This window comes from Macrobrachium nipponense, chromosome 47, assembly GCF_015104395.2.
Source record: "Macrobrachium nipponense isolate FS-2020 chromosome 47, ASM1510439v2, whole genome shotgun sequence".
Lineage (NCBI taxonomy): Eukaryota > Metazoa > Arthropoda > Malacostraca > Decapoda > Palaemonidae > Macrobrachium > Macrobrachium nipponense.
Window position 1 is genome coordinate 6,723,029 of NC_087222.1, and position 13,486 is coordinate 6,736,514.

General features: G+C 37.4%; 1 long non-coding RNA gene across 1 annotated transcript; it reads left to right on the forward strand.

Annotated features, from left to right (window-relative positions):
* Positions 1-6,839: 6,839 nt before the first annotated feature.
* Positions 6,840-9,217, forward strand: LOC135204689 (uncharacterized). The gene is made up of 3 exons (XR_010312291.1): positions 6,840-6,994; positions 7,232-7,408; positions 8,505-9,217. It is a non-coding gene; the product is annotated as an uncharacterized LOC135204689 (long non-coding RNA).
* The last annotated feature ends 4,269 nt before the right edge of the window (positions 9,218-13,486 follow it).

Below are 13,486 nucleotides of genomic sequence, written 5' to 3' on the forward strand. Positions count from 1 at the left end.
ATGGCAATCTGTTTCAGATCTCAATCTTGGCTGTTGTTGTTATGCTTTTTCCTTTTCTTAGTGTCTTGGAAAGCCTGTCCAAGACTTCATTCCTTTACAAAGATTAACCGGGAAGATGTCAATTTCGATTTTTCCACAGGGAACGTTCATTTAAAGCTCACTCAGTCCCTTCACCCCAAGAGCCAGTGTGGTGAGGGAGGCTGCTCACTTTGAAGGACTTCCACATTCACCACACTCTGTCACACCTGTTTATGTTGCCACACATCCCAGTTACCAGGAGCCTTCTGTTTTTCCTTGCAATTGTCCAAGCCATGAATTGGTTATTCATAAGTAGTTTATGTTGCGGCTTGGTTTCTGTTACTTTTAAAAAATGGTTTTTTGATATTTTTTATTTGGTTTATGCTTACTAACATTTGTTTTCTGTTCGAAGTTTTAACTTGATTTTTAGTTTCTATACAAACCTTTGCTGTTTTATGATTCTAATTTTCTTGTTTTCTTCAGTGGTGGGTAGTTTGCCCCTTCATCGCGTTACACAAGTGAAGAGAAAAAGCCCAGAGTTCAGCCCCGGCTTGCTTCACTAGAAATCTAGAATGAACACAGAAGAACCTTTGTATACTCTCCAGCATAACTTCTCTCTTCTCTCTCTCTCCCTTTCTAGGACTCTGGCTAATGAGTTTTCTCATGTCTCCATTTTATTCACATATTCCTTTGTGGCAGTAATTAGTTTTAAAAGATTAAGAACCAGCTTTTTTACAAAACAATGACTTATCTTTCCAGGAATGCATGGAGAAACAGGAAACAGGTCGAAGGCAAACTTCAAGGTAATTCTTATGTAGTATTTTGCTGCTTCCAAATGTTTTATGTTCTGCTTCATAACAAACTCCTATACATCATGAGTCTCCTGATTCCATAGAATGAGGCAAGTTACTGTGAATGTCACGCCTAGTGTTTTGGGAAGAGAGACTAATAATCTCCAAACAATGACTGATCTTTCAGAAATCCAGGAGAAACCAGGAACAACGTCGAAGGCAACTTCAAGGTAATTCTTATATATTTTTTTACTTCCAACTGTTTATGTTCTGCTAACAAATGACAAATTCTTATACTTCATAGTCTCTCTGCTTCATAGAATGAGTCAGGGAGTTGCTGTTGAAGTGAGGAGACGAATGATCTCTAAACAATCCTTTCTATTTCCAGAAATGCAGGAGAAACTTCAAAACGTCGAAATTAACCTTCAAGGTAATTTTTGTCATTTTTTCCGAGTTTGTGTTTTACTAAAGAGCAAAGTTCTTTACTTAAAGAGTAAAGAAAATAAAATCAAGTTTGTGTCAGCTTCATGCTTCTTAGGCCAAATTTTTTTCTACAGAGAATTCCTGATAAAAGGTCACAGATAAAGCCAACTTTGACTGACACATTATACTCTAATATCTCTATAAGCTCATAATCAGTACCATATATGCCGAAGTGGCAGAACTTACTCCGATGCTGCCATGTAAAGGAAGACTGATTTTTCCTTTCCAGAACTTCACCACGAGATGGAACACCTGAAAGGTATTTGTGACCCCTTGATGTCTGTGGCTGTCTTTCTGAAAGCTTCGTGTCTGTAGTTTCAACTGATTCGTAACTAAGGAAGAAACTAGAGTTGCATAAGGTAACTCTGATGATATACTGCTCAATATTCCGAAGTGGTTATGGAAATCAAACTTTATAAGCTATTGGTTATTCTTTCGCTTTATTCACGTACAGCGACAGACAGCCAGGACCCTCTGCGAAGTGAGTACATAATCACTTTGCAGAGAGTCCTGGCTGTCTGTTGCTGTCCATGAAGAAATTAAGAGAATAAACAATAGCTCATAAAGTTTGACTTTCATAACCACTTCAGAATATTGAGCAGTATATCATCAGCATTACCTTATGCAGGACTCTAGTGTCTTCCTTAGTTACAAATCAGTTGAAACTACAGACACAAAGCTTTCAGAAAGACAGCCACAGACATCGAGGGGTCACAAATACCTTTCAGGTGTTCCATCTCGTGGTGAAGTTCTGGAAAGGGAAATCATTCTTCCTTTACATGGAAAATATATGGTACTGATTAAGTGCTCCAGAGATGATGGCAGGATCATGCAAAGCCTTTATACTGAAAACACCAGGTTCAGGAGTAGCTAGACTCTCTAAAGACTCTGTCATAATACACATTTCCACTCTCACTCTTTTAAAAGAATTTCAGTGCAACATTGAATATACAACCAGGGGTAGGACATGCATGACTCACATGTTGTTTATGTGCGTGTGGATGAGTGTGTGCTTGTCCATGCAAGTAAGTGAAAAAGAATGCTCACCATCACCTGCAGAGGGCGTTTTAAGTATTGGAAAAAGTGTACAGATTAATAGTAATTGATGTTCAAGATTTGTTGTCATATAGAACGCTCTGACCCTGCACCTTTAGAGACAGATATGACCCTTCCTTCGTTCGTTCCTTCCTTCCTTCCTCTCCCATTTCATTCTATGGGAAGGCAGCAATACTCTTACTCATAGCAGAAAGATCTGATAAAGTCTTCATACTTAATGGGTCTCAAGTCAGCCTCATGACTGAAGCATCTTCTAAAGGAGATTATTTTTCTCTTCCAAGATATCTGGGCAAAACTGGAGACATTAGAAGGTAACTGCAAAGCTTCTTCTTCTTCTTCTTTAGTGTTTGTAACTCGCTTCTGGAAGTTCAATTCTGACGGTTGTAGAAAGCAGAGAATAGTCAATGTTACGTTCAGTGATACTGAATGATAAGAACAAGGAGGTGGTCTCTTACAAAGCAGGATTATTAAAATATCATGGCAGGAGAACGGATGATTATGACCATTGGAACTGACTGCATAATTACTCCTCTATCATTTAGTTTATTTAGGGTCTGGTTCTTTCAGGATAACTTACACATGTTTAATTAAGAATTTTATGTCATCGTACTGATATATATATATATATATATATATATATATATATTATATATATATATATATATATATATATATATATATATATGTATGTATAGTATATATATATATATATACTTCATCTCGAGTACATCTTGCATATTCCAGGGATCCATAAGGAAACCAAAGGCTGCCTTGGAAGGGAGGACTTGGAACACTTCAAGAACATATCATCAGCAGGTACGTTTTTCATATGAGAGGGATTTTATATGATTCTTAATTGACTGTTTTTGTAATATTTCCCATTGTCAGTAGTAGAAATGAATGATACTAAGTTTTGTATTGGTTAACTAAGCACTATAGTAAAGAACTTAGATAAGACTTAGACATATTATGAGTAAAAGTATGAATAGCATCTAAAGTGCATAATAAGAGTTCCAGGTAATTGTTCATGGGATGATTTTTCCTTTCCAGGACAAGAACTGGAATCCTCCCTTCGCCAGGGAATGTCTAGAGTCATCTCTTTGTTGGAGACTGGAGGAATAGGTCAGTCACACTTATGTTCTAGAAAGGATTATAGAATTGTTACATATATTTCTCTGTAGATGCAAATTCAGTTACACTGAGATGTTTCTATCTTGATTCACTAGATCAAGGAATCCCTTTTTGGAGAATTTATCTATCGGTCATTTACTCATCTTTCTATGTGAGTTTTATCTTAGGGAAAGTATGGAATGACTGCTCTGTCATTTCAATATATCTTTTCCCACAGATGAGTGCTCAGAGGGAAGCCACAACTGCAGTGATTATGAGACTTGCACCGACAGGCTATTCAAATATCAATGTTTCTGTCTACCTGGATTTGCACAGGATAGTTCGCGTTGTGAAGGTGAGAGAGAGACATTCTCATTTCGTGTTCTTTTCTTCTTCTTCTGTTCTTCTCTATTTGGCATATATTCGTTGTTGACTTTCTCTTTTTATGGGGGGGGGGGCGGGGGGGGGGGGGGGGGCGGCCTCCAAAAGAGAAGAATCAAATTATAATTACATTTTCCCTTAGTTATGAGAACAGTCAATGTTGATAACCAGCTTTGCTTCCCTTTTTATAATTCTACTTCACAAGGAATATTGAGTTAGTTTTGAGAAATGTTTCGAGTCTGCCTCTAACAACAACAATCCTGAGTTTGAGGTCATTCTGATTGACTGCCCTCCTCGATGCCAGCAGGTGCAAACCTTTGAGACAGCAGTGTCCTTTCTTTTGTGTGTCCCGTTTTAAGACATCTGCCTCACTCCATAACAACCAAAAAAGCGAGATGAGACTTGTGGGTCTTTCTCCCCTCAAAGTTCACCCTTGTCCACCTGATGACCTTCCAGAAGGAAATGGAAGCTCTTTCCCTAATAGGATCAGAGAGATAAAATTCCAAGTCACCATTTTAACTGCCTTTCCTGCTTCAAGGAGCATTTGTCTGTCCTTAACCATCTTACGCCGAAGCGGTAAAAAAAAGATTGTCTTCCGTGTGCCGGAGGTGTTTCAGAGTGAGCTCGGAAGCGGAAAAAATATTTTTTTTCAAAAAATCACAGCGCGCTTAGTTTTCAAGATTAAGAGCTCATTTTTGGCTCCTTTTTTTGGCATTGGCTGAAGTTTAGTATGCAACCATCAGAAATGAAAAAAAATTATCATTATTCATAATAAAATAATGCTGATTATATGAGCGCATAAACGAATTTCATATATATGTATTGAAACAATCGCGCTGTGCGCAAAACGGTTTAAGGTAACAAGTTTTACTTTTTTTCCGTGTAATGTACACTAAATTGCAATCATTTTGGTATATAACACATTGTAAAACGATAAACGCAACACAGAGAAAATAATATCACAAAATAATGCATGAATTCGTAACGCGCGGACGTAAACAAATATTTTTTTCAAAAATTCACCATAAATCTAAATATTGTCCTAGAGACTTCCAATTTCTTTCAAAATGAAGACATATGATTGAATATTACTAAGTATTAGTAATACATAGAAATATTCAATTTAATATAAGAGTATTAGCTTACAATTGCAGTTTTCGACCATATCTGACGAGTTAAAGAAAGTTTGACCAAACTGTAGAATTTTTATATATATATATATTATTTTTTATTTTTAATGCAGTTTATTTCGGGAAATAAGAAAAGCTACAAACCTTCAAAATATTTTTCGGGTTTTTATTAATTCTAACATAAAATTGCGCACATTTTCGTATATAAAACTCTATGAAATGCCTAATATTAAACGGAGCAAATATTCCGAGAATGGTACGTATGCATTTCGGAGATTTGTGGCGGAGAATCCGCGCGCGGTGGGAAGGAAAGATTTATTTTTAAAATTCCACCTATAAATCTAAATATTTTGCTAGAGACTTCTAATTTATTTCAAGATGAAGATAAATGACTGATTATTACTAGACTGTAAGAGTTTTAGCTTACAATTGCGTTTTTCGACCATTTTGGTAGAGTCAAAGTTGACAGAACGTGGTTTTTTTTCTATTTATCGTGATTTATATGCAAATATTTCGAAAATGAGAAAAGCTACAACCTTCAATTATTTTTTGTTGTATTCTACATGAAATTGCGCACATTTTCATATATAAAACTTTATGTAACGGCTAATTTAAAATGGTGCAAACATTACCACAATCGCTTGTATGATTTTTTCGGAAGAGTTACCTCGCGGACGTAAAGAAAATGTTATTTTTTTCATAAATTCACCAGTAAATCTAAAATATTGGCTAGAGACTTCCCATTTGTCAAAATGAAGGTAATGCTTGAATATTACTAGAATCATAAGTGTTTTTTTAGTTACAATTGCGTGTTCACCATTTCGGTTAGAGTCAAAGTACGGAAGGTTGAAATTTTGGCAATTATCGTTATTTATATGAAAATATCTCAAAACTGATAAAAGCTACAACCATGGGTTGTTTTTTAGTTGTATTGTGCATGAAATTGTGCACATTTCCATATATAAACTTTATATAACGGCTAATTTTAAAATGGTGCAAACATTACCACAATCGCATGTATGATTTTCTTCAGAAGGGTTACCGCGCAGACGTAAGGAAAAAGTTTTTTAATAAATTCACCATAAATCGAAATATTGTGCTAGAGACTTCCGATTAGTTGCAAAATTAAGGTAAATGATTGAATATTACTAAAATATAAGAGTTTTAGCTTACAATTGCGTTTTTCGACCATTTCGGTAGAGTCAAAGTTGACCAAAGGTTTTCGGTTGAAATTTTGGCAATTATCGTTTTTTATATGAAAATATCTCAAAACTGATAAAGGCTACAATCATGAGTATTTTATTGTTGTATTCTACATAAAAATGCGCACATTTTCATATATAATACTTCATGTAACAGCTAATTTACAATGGTACACAAATTATGTCAAAGTGATGAAATAATTTCCGAGATGTGTCACAGATACTTTTTAGTGCGGCAAGAAAGAAATTCGCGCTTGCGCGCCTGCGTAACGATTGTAAACAAAACAACACCTTGATCCGTGAACTCCCAGCATCCCCCAAGGCGCGTGATTCAAAAGTTTTAGGCTGGTAGGCCTATAAGTATTTTTCCGTGAATTTTAAAAAAAACTTTTGTAAGTCGACGTAAAATACGTCCAGTCGGCACACGGGAGACAAAAAATGTTGACGTAAAATACGTCCAGTCGGCGTAAGAGGGTTAATATAGAAATTATATCTGATTTCATGACGGGTTTGGTTTCGTAATCATCTGTTATACGTTTATACGTATTTAAGGGTTTAATTGTTTTTATCCAGCATCATATCAATTTCAAGTCCCCATGTATGTCTCCTGAAAGGACATCAGCCGCCCTCCCTCAGAACAAAAGAAAGAGACATTCCGCAAGGCCTCTTTCCTCAAAACTATTAATCATTGCCTCCCGAACAGACATCGACGAGTGTACCCAAGGGAAGGATGACTGTAGCCCCCTGGCAACATGCAAGAACTCCGTTGGGAGTTACAGCTGCTCTTGCAACCCACCTTTTGAGGGAGATGGACGAACCTGTGGTAAGGGAAGACGAACCTTTGTCTTTCTGAGCCTTTTTGCTTCAGAGTGAAAATTTGTGAAGAAAGTCGGCAGAAAAGAGCTGAATTGCTTCAGTTCGCTTTGTTATATCATTATCTACTTTCTTATCTTTTATTTAAATCAGTTCATGAAAGATCGACGTCGATGTCATTCAGGGTCATTTTGGCTCTTGCGTAACCTTCCTCATTCCTGCAGCCTCCTTTTCCTCCTCCTTTCAGAGTTCCCATGCAAAAGCCCGGCCAAGGTCTTCAAGGGTCTGGGATGCGTGAAGATGTTGGAGGAATCGAAGACCTTTGAGGAGATAAAGGTCACCTGCCATGAGGCAGGTGGCCATCTCCTGCAAGACTTTACACATACAAGTTTACAGGAAGTTGGTGGGGCTTTTCCATATTCTGGTAAGTTACTTTCTGACTTAATCTAATAATAATATTCATCAATAGAAAGGAGAGAGAGAGAGAGAGAGAAGAGAGCGAGAGAGACGAGAGAGAGAGAGGGAGAGAGATGAGAGAGAGTAGATGAGGGGGGGAAAACTTTTTGAACTCTTTCAATGTCGTGATCTGCCACAGACAATCATACATTTATAGACATACTGACATACGCACAAATTGTTATTGATTAGCATTCATCCAAGGTAAATATATATATATATATATATATATATATATATATATATATATATATATATATATATATGTGTGTGTGTGTGTGTGTTATGTATGTATGTATGTGTATATGTATGCATAAATTATGTAACACGACCTGATGCAATATTTTGGGAAATTAAAAGAAAGTGATTCTGAGCAGAAAATGTTTGGCAAAGATAAGCATTGAATTCAAGGCTCCGTTTGTGGATGGTGGTGCGCGGGGGGGTGGGGGGGGGCAACTTTCAAACTAACCATTAAGGCTAGAGAGGGAGGGACAGAGGGAGGCCTTTTAAAGGAGGTCGGGTTGGCCTGGGATGTGGGTGAATGAATTAGATGCATTGCTCATTTTTTAATTGTGATTATTTTTCTTGCAAGTCATCTCACTTTAACGATTAACTCAGAGTAGGATAATTACAAATATACATACACACACATATACACACACACACACACACATATATATATATATATATATATATATATATATATATATATATATATATATATATACATATATATATATATATATCTTACGAGGTCAAAATGACACTTGCTTAAAAACAAATCTAGCATTTTGCATGTCTCTAACTCGCAAGAGCTAAGGTTATCACCCCATATTTATTTATACATATATCTCTACCAGTGCCTTTAATATATATATATATTATATATTATATATATATATATATATATATATATATATATATATATATATATATCCGACCACATCATTTGCATTCATTGTCAATTTATTTTGTCACTTGTCCTGAATATTTTGATTCACTGAACTTCAGTTTTCTTGAATCTGATGATGCTCGTTCCTTTCTTCATTTCTTGACTTTCAAAGGATGGAAGGGATGGATAGCAGGGATAGGCGCATATGAAAACAAATGGCTGAAGAGCGGACTCCCTTTAAAAGAGGAGCTTTGGGCGAAAGGTTTCGGGGGATTAAACCCTTCCAGGAGGCTGGGGCATTGTGGCGCCGTTGTTTGGGATCTTTCTTCTTCTTCAGTCAAAGTGAGTCAAATTGATTGTTCAGAAAGGTTTTGGGGTTTCTGCCAGTTTGTAACCCCACAGAAGTAGTCAGTCAACTTGAGGCTGATCTTCTGTGCGAGGAGGAGGAGGCAAAATAATAATAATAATAACCCTGAATCAATAATCCTCCCTTCTTTAATGAAAACATCTTAGGATGATTTCCCTTCTCGTGAAGATTGTTGTGTGTAGTAGGAGGAGGTCTCTTCCTTCCTTGTTTCCTTGCCGAGGAAGAGATCCAAATTATTATATGTTATAATATTCATTCATTTAGATTCTTCAAGTCTTCCTTCCTGGCTGACTTATTATTGATGCTGTTCTTCTGTGTAAACCTCCTCTGAGGATATATTAATAATGATAATAATAATACTTTTGTGCTTTGCAAAGGTTAGTCATATATAAATGACCATGAACGTTTACTATACACTTTGTGATTATTATGGGAAATGTTTGACATAACACAGAATTGCTATTATTCTTTTCAATGTGATATTTCAACAATATATCATGCATGTTCATTCAGCAGCACTTGTTCTTTTATTGAAACCTTTTTGATATCGTTTGAATTTTCTTTTTGAAAGAAAGAAAGGAAGAAAGGAAGTGAATCAAGGGATGAGAAATGAATCAAGTTTAAGAAATAAAGAAGCTTTGAATAAATAAAGACTGTGAAAGAATTAAAAGAAGAACCAGATGTTGAGGACGAAAGGAAAAAAGTCAGAAATAACAAGAAACAATCTGAAGATTTATAGACTGACTGACTTTGGTCAAGCTCAAGAGAGACAAATGAAATAGAAGGCTAAGGCACCCTATCCAGGCGATTCAAACGAAAAAATAAAAAAAAACAATGATGCAGTGTTGACAATCTTTTTTGAAATTTTAAATTTTTTCAAATAATTAAAGCTTGTATATAATATATATCAATACTTACTATATAATATATATATTATTATTAATATATATATTATAGGACTAGATATGTGTGTGTGTGTGTGCGTTGTAGCCTATGAAGTTATTATCGGCTTTTGACTCAAGCATCCTCCCATATTGCCCATTTTTACCGCCGTCATGCTACCTTCGTCTCAACTGGTTATGGGCCCAGGCCGTAACAGACTTTATTTCGAGGGCGATGAGGCAAAATACGAGTTATGGAAAGTGAAGTTCTTTGGCTATTTACGATTGCAGAAGTTACTTGAAGTGGTTACCGGTTCCGGCTCAACCAAGCGCCGAAGATAATGCCAAAGTGTATGCCGAGATTGTACAACTTTTGGATGATCGTAGCCTATCTTTAATTATAAGAGATGCTAAAGACGACGGGAAGTAGACTATAGAAGTTTTAAGGAATCATTATTTAAGCTGCAGTAAACCCAGAATTATAGTCTTATACACGGAGTTGACATCTCTGAAGAAGTCTGAGGAAGGAAACGTGACTGACCGCTAATTTTTTGAAGACTGCAGGTGAAACCATCAGTGATAGTTTATTGATAGCAATGGTTCTTGAAGGATTACACGTGTTTCAAGACATTTTCTATGGTAATAACCCAGAAGGAGACTACAGTTAGCTTCAGTGAATTCAAGAAAGCCCTTTGATCTTTTGAAGAGACTGGAAGAAGCCAGCAAGTAGACCTAGGCCTATCTACAGGCGAAGATCGTGTTATGAAAATTTCCAGTAGGCCTAGCAGCAGCAAGCCCTTCAGTAGTGGTACTTGTTTTTTCTTGTGGAAAGATAATCACAGGAAGCCTGATTGCCCTAATGGACATAAGCAGAATTGGTGTGATTATTATAAATTTCGTTCTCATAATTCTGAAAATTGTCGAAGTAGGGCTAATGTCGGGATTTTCGTCGACTTTTATTATTTTTTTTTTTTTTTTTTTTTTTATTTGATTTTTTTTTTGTTTGCCCAGGGAGTTCTCGGGGCCGATGACAAGGCCTTAAGGAGGCGCAACACTATAAAAAACTCTTGAGGGTGGAGATACAATAAAATTGCGGTCAAACCCAAAACAGTTCTTTATTACGAAAAATAAACATTTACAAATACATTGAACAGTACACCGAAATCTAAAGTTCCTAGCAGAGTTCCACAGTTACACGCAGTTTCGTACTGCTTTCACCAATTTAATTCAAATAACCTGAAAATTCTCATGGCCTTTTTATGTGGCAGCACATAGGGTCTTTGATGTCACGTACTTGTAAAACATTAAGTCCACAACTGGACGAAAAATCTGCACAATACGAGACCCATTGACTCAATGTCACAAACAAATAACATTCTTGCACTGGCAGCTTTCTTTTGCTGCGTAAATCGAGTCCCTCATCGCAGGGATGGCACATATATACGTGGATAAAGTTAACTTACTGTTACGACGGAATTCAACCTAGCATGGCGATGGCTGGGAGTCGGAGAATTGAGAGACACACAAATTTCACGGTACTTACACGGTTCAGGGTCTGGGCAGGAATGAAGCGTCGCTTCGCCCTTCTTAAAAAAAAACTTACGCTTTCCCACGTGAACTATAGAATCCTTGTAATTCAGGCGGGAATCATCGTTTATTTCGACATGACGGATATCACTAAATCTATTTTACTCTTGAATGTGAAATATGACAGTTACATTATCATTTAAGATCAAGGAATTGACTTAAAGTTCTGGCTGAAGGCCGTAATCTGCAAATTCTTTAATGGCTACGGAGTCCTTGGCTCCAAATCTATACATAGATAATTTATCTCGTACTAGTGATTAGCAAATTAGATTTATTAATGAAAATTCATAACGTCTTCTTTACTATAAGACGCGCTCCTTCTCCGCCATGCATTTAGGAATTGTGTCTTAAACTGTATTGTATTGGACAGCTTTCTGTTCAATGAATCACCCGCGAGATCCCTCAGTCTTGCCCCAATTTAACGCAACACTTGTGAAGTTAAATGGCGGGGATTTCGAATGATCAGTTCGAAATTCACGACATACTCCACACCCGAATTTTCTGCATTTTCTACGTCATTTGCTCAGTTTGGATCGAAAAGGACAAAGTATTCCTTACGGTAGTCAAACAATGCCTTTAATGCATTAATTCTCTTACTGAACAGTTCGTTATTTGGCCTTAATTGCATGTTAAATCCTGCTTACTCCGTGGACAAGGAGCAGCCATTGTTTGTTACCAGAACGAACTTCGTCACTTTCTTTCAAACATTTTACGTTCTTCAAAACGTCCCCTTAATGTCAATGTTCAATTTTAGATATATAGAACTCCTTTAATAGTAGTTATAATATATAGATATATAGGATTTATTCGCGGTCGTCCTAAAACAGTATATAATAGTTTCGTCTTTAAACAACCCAACTTCATCGAAGGCTGTCTTAGCACTCAATAGATGCAAATGAACCCATACAAAGGAAGTACTACCTAGCCTGCACTAGAACATTGGTGGACTATGCTGCCCCCACTCTGATGAGGCTGACAGAGGCTCAAAAAGAATCTCTGGAGGTCATTCAAAACAATGCAATGAGGCTCATGCTAGGAGCACCCACATGGACAAGGCTCTGCAACCTCAGGCTTGAAACCAACTTGCCAAAACTAGAGGATAGGATTGCACAGCGAAATGCAAGCACAATGGCCAAGATGTTCCTCTCAGAAAGAGACTCCATCTCTGAGAAAAGAGCAAGAGAGGAACTTGCTAAACACCCAGAGATTCAAACTTCGAGTTCCTATGGTAAGGACCAAAGTGACAACATCAAGAGTCTAGGCATGGCAGAAACACTGCTGCAACTAGATCCAGACACAACACAGGGCACACAACAACTACCACCCTGGAAGAAGGACACTGCAATATACAAATACACAAGCCTGCCAAGAGCAAAAGAGGACTGCACAAGAGAAGAGCTAAGAGCGGCGGCCTATGAAGCAATCAGAAACACTGAGACCATAGGGGCACAAACATACTTCACCGATGGCACTGTAGATCCTGAGAATCAAACTACGGGAGCTGCAGTATATTCAAGAAACTTCACAGCCTGCTGGAGGACCTCTAACCACGCCTCCACTATGCAGACAGAGTTAACAGCAATAAGACAGGCACTGCTGTACTCACTGGAGAATGAAGAAGGGCCTGTAATCATCCACACCGACTCAAAGTCCTCAATGCAAGCCCTGCAACAACAGAAAAACAAAGAAAATAAGGCACTGCTGGCTGGAATTAAAACACTGCTACACCACCACAGCGAAAGAGGAAGACCTGTCACCTTAAACTGGATACCCAGTCACCTTGGAATTCCAGGCAACGAGAGGGCTGATGAGCTAGCCAAAAGTACAAAACACATTGACAGAGTGCAAATACATATACAACCTGCACTGCAACAAATAAAAAATGTAATGAAACCACTCTGCAAAGAAAAATTGCTAAAAGACCATCGTGAGTGGGTAGAAAAGAACTCACCGTCTACCAGATGGTATAAGACATCGACTGATCTTGTGCCCTCCTCCCTAGACAGCACACACCAAGAAAACTTGCTGTGATCATCCACAGACTCAGGCTAGGATATAAAGCCTGCTGGGAAATTGTGGAAAACAGTGTCAGACCATGTGAACACTGTCAAGAAGAAACACAGCAACCACTCCTTCACTACCTGCTGGAATGCAGAGAAACAGCACAGCTAAGAGGTGCAGCACAAAATGAATTACCTGCACAAGATGCAGAGCATGCAGCTGCCACAGTCACAAAGACAATCATTGAAAATTTAGAAGAGCATGCCCAGGTGCTCTACAACCTACCTCCACCAAGGTAAAGAAACTAATAATTGACAT